The sequence below is a fragment of the Capricornis sumatraensis genome, chromosome 3 (assembly GCF_032405125.1).
Source record: "Capricornis sumatraensis isolate serow.1 chromosome 3, serow.2, whole genome shotgun sequence".
NCBI classification, from domain to species: Eukaryota; Metazoa; Chordata; class Mammalia; order Artiodactyla; family Bovidae; genus Capricornis; species Capricornis sumatraensis.
In genome coordinates this window covers 42,253,265-42,259,264 of record NC_091071.1, presented here as the reverse complement: position 1 = coordinate 42,259,264, position 6,000 = coordinate 42,253,265, and positions in this window count along the sequence as shown.

Sequence of the window (6,000 nt, the reverse complement as noted above, 5' to 3'; positions counted from 1 at the left end):
TGGAAGGAGCTCATAAAAAGACTCCCTTCCTCTCCCACCACATACACGACATCACCTTCTCTAGATGAAGACCAGCCTGGGTGTGGCTGGTGGTGGTTCATCTTGCTTGCCCCACAACCTCTTCCGTTCCACATTATTGCACTGTATCCACTTTTCATCACCTGTCATAATTTGCTTTAAAAATAGAACGTTCTCCTTATGTTTAAGTAGAGAATCACATGTGAAAATAAGATCAAGGTTTTCTTAACTTATTTGCAACCCAAACATTAAAGTGATTAACATAACTGAGCTGGTATAAATGATGTTTAACAACTGATTTGGATATTTTGAGTATGCCCACTGTCTCCCTTGCAGTGTAACATGGATCATCCTCAAAAAAGTCTCGACTTGATCACTATCAACCTCAACTGGTCTACCCGACAGTGGGGCATCATCCAGCAAGAAATCTCCAGCACAAAACTTCACAAACCCCTTCCGACACATTCAATATGTCACAGCACCTTCTCCATACACTGCACCAATCTTTTTTGCATTTCTGTTGCACTTTTACTTTTCTTAAAATAATAAAGCATATTATGCTGAAAATGTTGCTTTTGTCCTTCCATTTTCATTACTAAAACAGCTGCACCAAAAATCTACCGATTTTGGTAAGCTATTTTTAAAGGCATGCTGGTATGACAGCTGTCACATTTCAATCTAATAAAATTGCTTCTTTTGAATGAAGTTAAACACAACTAAGCGCTACTAGGATCACTGCATGGAAAAAAACAAACTTTCTGGCCGACCCAACATTTCATCTGATGTAGGATTTCAATGTCTAATAAAAAGACAGTGTTTCACGTACTATTACACCTTGCTGCTGTTCTGTCATGTCCGACTCTGTAACCTCACGGATGGCAGCATGCCAGGACTCCCTGCTGCCAATCAAATTTTGACTTGCTTCAAAAAATATTTCATGCTGAGTACACTTCCGTTAAAAACCAGATAGTAAATTGTTAATAAATTCTGGTTTGGGTAAGTTTAAAAATAATGCCACGCACCCCTCCCAGGACAGAGCCCAGCGGACCCTGCTGTCCTCCAGGACACAGCGCCCAACACGCCCACTCACAGTTCAGCAGTGTCCAGTTCACCCCCTCAGACAGTCGTGGTGAAGCTCTGAAATTCAGTGTTGTGATTATTCAATGTCATAACTTAGAAATCCCAACTGAAGTGGAGCCCACCAGTCCTGTGCCTCGATCGGAAAATGGAGAGCAAAAAGCAAAGTAAAGGTCAACCTGAGTCAACTCACTCCTTGTTTCAAGAGTGCTGTGTCTGAATGCTTGCGAGCCCCCAGATCCACACGCGGGGATTCTAAGGGCAGTGGGCAGGGCCGCCCTCGGCAGGCGACAGGTCGTGAGTGGGGCTCATACCCTTATGAAGGAGACAGACCCCAGCCCCTCTCCTCCGAGTGAAACACAAGAAGTCTGCCACCAAAAGAGAGCCCTCACCCTGCCAGGCTGGTGCCCCAACCCAGACTGTCAGCCTCCAGAGCAACGAGACATAAATTTCTACTGTTGGTGGGATGGGCCGCCGTCTGCGGATTTGCGACCGCAGCCCAGAGGGACTGCGGCAACATCAGCAGCAATGCACGGGACAGCCTGGAATCCGGAATCTAAAAAAGTTCCAACAGCACCACAAAAATCAAAACCCTGGAGTATAAAGCTTACAATATACATATATATATGCACACGTGCAGAAAACAGTGAAACTCAGGTGAGCACAGACAAATTATAAAATGCAGAGCTCTTCCTGCCCACGAGCAATGCACTCAGTGTCGTTAAGAGGACCATTCTTTCAGTCAAATTCCTCCCGAACATATTTGACAAATTGTTTCAAAACCTAGAGGAGATGACACAATGCTAAACAACACAGTTACAGAAACCCCTCAGTCAGAGCCCAAGACTCACGGTGAAGTGACAGAGATGAAGAGCGTGATGCTGGAGAGGAGAGACACAGAGCAGAAGAGAAAGCACAAAAATAGACCCATGTGAATCGAGTCAAGTGACCAGTCAAAGGGACAGTGTGACAGAGGAAGGACGCGTGTAACAGAGGAGGGACGCGTGTGACAGGGGAAGAACGCGTGTGACAGGGGAAGGACGCGTGTGACAGGGGAGGGACGCATGTGACAGGGGAGGGACGCGTGTGTGACAGAGGAGGGACGCGTGTGACAGAGGAGGGACACGTGTGACAGAGGAGGGACGCGTGTGACAGAGGAAGGACGCGTGTGACAGGGGAAGGACGCATGTGACAGGGGAAGGACGCGTGTGACGGGAAGGACGCGTGTGTGACAGGGAAGGACGCGTGTGACAGGGGAAGGACGCGTGTGACAGGGGAGGGACGCGTGTGACAGGGGAAGGACGCGTGTGACAGGGGAGGGATGCGTGTGACGGGAGGGGCGCGTGTGTGACAGACGAGGGACACGTGTGACAGGGGAAGGACGCGTGCGACAGGGGAAGGACGCGTGTGACGGGAAGGACGCATGTGTGACAGAGGAAGGACGCGTGTGACAGAGGAGGGACGCGTGTGACAGAGGAGGGACGCGTGTGACAGAGGAAGGACGCGTGTGACAGGGGAAGGACGCGTGTGACGGGAAGGACGCGTGTGACAGGGGAAGGACGCGTGTGACAGAGGAAGGACGCGTGTGACAGGGGAAGGACGCATGTGTGACAGGGGAAGGACGCGTGTGACAGGGGAGGGACGCGTGTGTGACAGAGGAGGGACGCATGTGACAGAGGAGGGACGCGTGTGACAGAGGAGGGACGCGTGTGACAGAGGAGGGACGCGTGTGTGACAGGGGAAGGACGCGTGTGACAGGGGAAGGACGCGTGTGACAGGGGAAGGACGCGTGTGACGGGAAGGACGCGTGTGTGACGGGGAAGGACGCGTGTGACAGGGGAAGGACGCGTGTGACAGGGGAAGGACGCGTGTGACAGGGGAGGGACGCGTGTGACAGGGGAAGGACGCGTGTGACAGGGGAGGGACGCGTGTGACGGGAGGGGCGCGTGTGTGACAGAGGAGGGACACGTGTGACAGAGGAGGGACACGTGTGACAGGGGAAGGACGCGTGCGACAGGGGAAGGACGCGTGTGACAGGGGAAGGACGCATGTGTGACAGAGGAAGGACGCGTGTGACAGAGGAGGGACGCGTGTGACAGAGGAGGGACGCGTGTGACAGAGGAAGGACGCGTGTGACAGGGGAAGGACGCGTGTGACAGGGGAAGGACGCGTGTGACAGGGGAAGGACGCATGTGTGACAGGGGAAGGATGCGTGTGACAGGGGAGGGACGCGTGTGTGACAGAGGAGGGACGCGTGTGACAGAGGAGGGACGCGTGTGACAGAGGAAGGACGCGTGTGTGACAGGGGAAGGACGCGTGTGACAGGGGAAGGACGCGTGTGACAGGGGAAGGACACGTGTGACAGGGGAAGGACGCGTGTGACAGGGGAAGGACGCGTGTGACAGGGGAAGGACGCGTGTGACAGAGGAAGGATGCGTGTGTGACAGGGGAAGGACGCGTGTGACAGGGAAAGGACGCGTGTGACAGGGGAAGGACGCGTGTGACAGGGGAAGGATGCGTGTGACGGGAAGGACGCGTGTGTGACGGGGAAGGATGCGTGTGACAGGGGAAGGACGCGTGTGACAGGGGAGGGACGCATGTGACAGGGGAGGGACGCGTGTGACAGGGGAGGGACGCGTGTGACGGGAGGAGCGCGTGTGTGACAGAGGAGGGACACGTGTGACAGAGGAGGGACACGTGTGACAGGGGAAGGACGCGTGCGACGGGAAGGACGCGTGTGACAGGGGAAGGACGCATGTGTGACAGGGGAAGGATGCATGTGACAGAGGAGGGACGCGTGTGACAGGGGAAGGACGCGTGTGACAGGGGAAGGACGCGTGTGACAGGGGAAGGACGCGTGTGACAGGGGAAGGACGCGTGTGACAGGGGAAGGACACGTGTGACAGGGGAAGGACGCATGTGACAGGGGAAGGAAGCGTGTGTGACAGAAGAGGGACGCGTGTGACAGGGGAGGGACGCGTGTGACAGGGGAAGGACGCGTGTGACAGGGGAAGGAAGCGTGTGTGACAGAGGAAGGACGCGTGTGACAGGGGAAGGACGCGTGTGACAGAGGAAGGACGCGTGTGTGACAGGGGAAGGATGCGTGTGACAGGGGAAGGACGCGTGTGACAGGGGAAGGACGCGTGTGACGGGAAGGACGCGTGTGACAGGGGAAGGACACGTGTGACAGGGGAAGGACGCGTGCGACAGAGGAAGGAAGTGTGTGAGAGAGGAAGGAAGTGTGGCCACAAATGGCCAGGAAGCAACTGGAAACGTGGGAAAATGAATGTAGATACAAATACTCTAACTCGCACACAAAAAAAATTCACTCAGAATGGTCCGTAAACATTAATTTTTCAAATGCAAAATCAGAACCATTATAGAATAAAATCTATGTAATCTTGGGTTTGGTATGTTTTTAAGTAAAACACCAAACACTAGTCCATGAAAGAAAAAAACTGTGATGCTGTCTATTAAAATTTGAAATGTCTACCTCATGAAAGACCCTGTTAAGAGAATGAAAAGACAAATCACAGGGGCTTCCCTGGCGGTCTGTGGTGGGGAATCCGCCTCCCAACGCAGGCCACACAGATCCCATCCCTGCGCCAGGGAGACCCCACATGCTGCACGGTGGTCCTTCAGGGTTCCACTTTCTGCACATCCTTGCCAACAGTAGCTTCCTCTTGCTTTTCTTCTTATAGTAGCCTTTCTGATAGATGCAAAGTGGTATCTTGCTGTGGGTTATTTCTGTTTTTGTTTGTGTGGGTTGAGCCGTGAGGCTTGCGGGATCTTAGTTCCCCAACCAGGGATTGAACCTGGGCCTTCAGCAGTGAAAGCACAATGTCCGAGCCATAAGCCCACCAGGGAATTCTCTCTCCCTGTGGTTTTTCCACTTCCTTGATGGCTAGTGATGCTGAACATCTTTTCACGTGTTTACTGGCACCAGGTTTAGCAACGACTTCTTGGGTATGACAGCAAAAACACAGGCAGTAAGATAAAACATAAATAAACTGCACTTCACAGATACTTGAAGCTTCTGTGCTTCAAAGGATACTCTCAAGAAAGTAAAAAAACAACCTACAGAATAGAAAAAAATATTTGCTAATCACAAGTCTGATAAGCATCTTATATCCAGAATATACAGAGAGCTCTTACAACTCAGCTACAAAGGGATAAACAACCCAAATTTAAAATGGGCAAAGGACTCAAGCAGACTTTTCTCCAAATAAGATACACAAACAGCATGAGAAGCTGTTCAGCATCATTAGCCGTCAAGGATACACAAATAAAAACTACCATGTGGTACCACTTCACATCCATTAGAATGGCTGGTATCAAAACAACTTAATTCAGAAAAGGAAAAGAGAGAAATGAAAAAGGAAGGACACTATCAAGAGTTGGAAAAAATATGCAGAACATGGAGCCATAGTCCACTGCCAATGAGAATGTGATGTTGCAGCCACTGAGGAGAACAGTTGGGCAGTTCTTCAAAAAGATGAACACAGAGTTAACACATAATCTAGCAAGTCTAAACCTAGGAATATACACAAAGAATTGAAAACAGGTATTCAAACAAAATCTTATACAGTAACTTTCATAGCAGCACAGTTCCCAAGAGTGCAAAGGTGGAAATAACCCAAACATCTGTCTAAGGACGAGCACGCAGTCTGTCCAAAGACTGTCCACTACAATGTGGACAGACGTCAGAACCACTGCTGTAGGAGGGAAAAAAAGGACACTGAAGGCCGTGTTCTAGACGCCATTTGTAGGAAACATCCTCAGCAGGTAAATCATAAGACAGAAGGTGGACTCGTGGCGGCCAGGGGTCACAGGAGGCTGGAGAGGGGAGTGGGCGCTTAGGGCGTTTCCCTTCAGAGTGCAAGTAGACAGAGGGGCCAGCTGCAC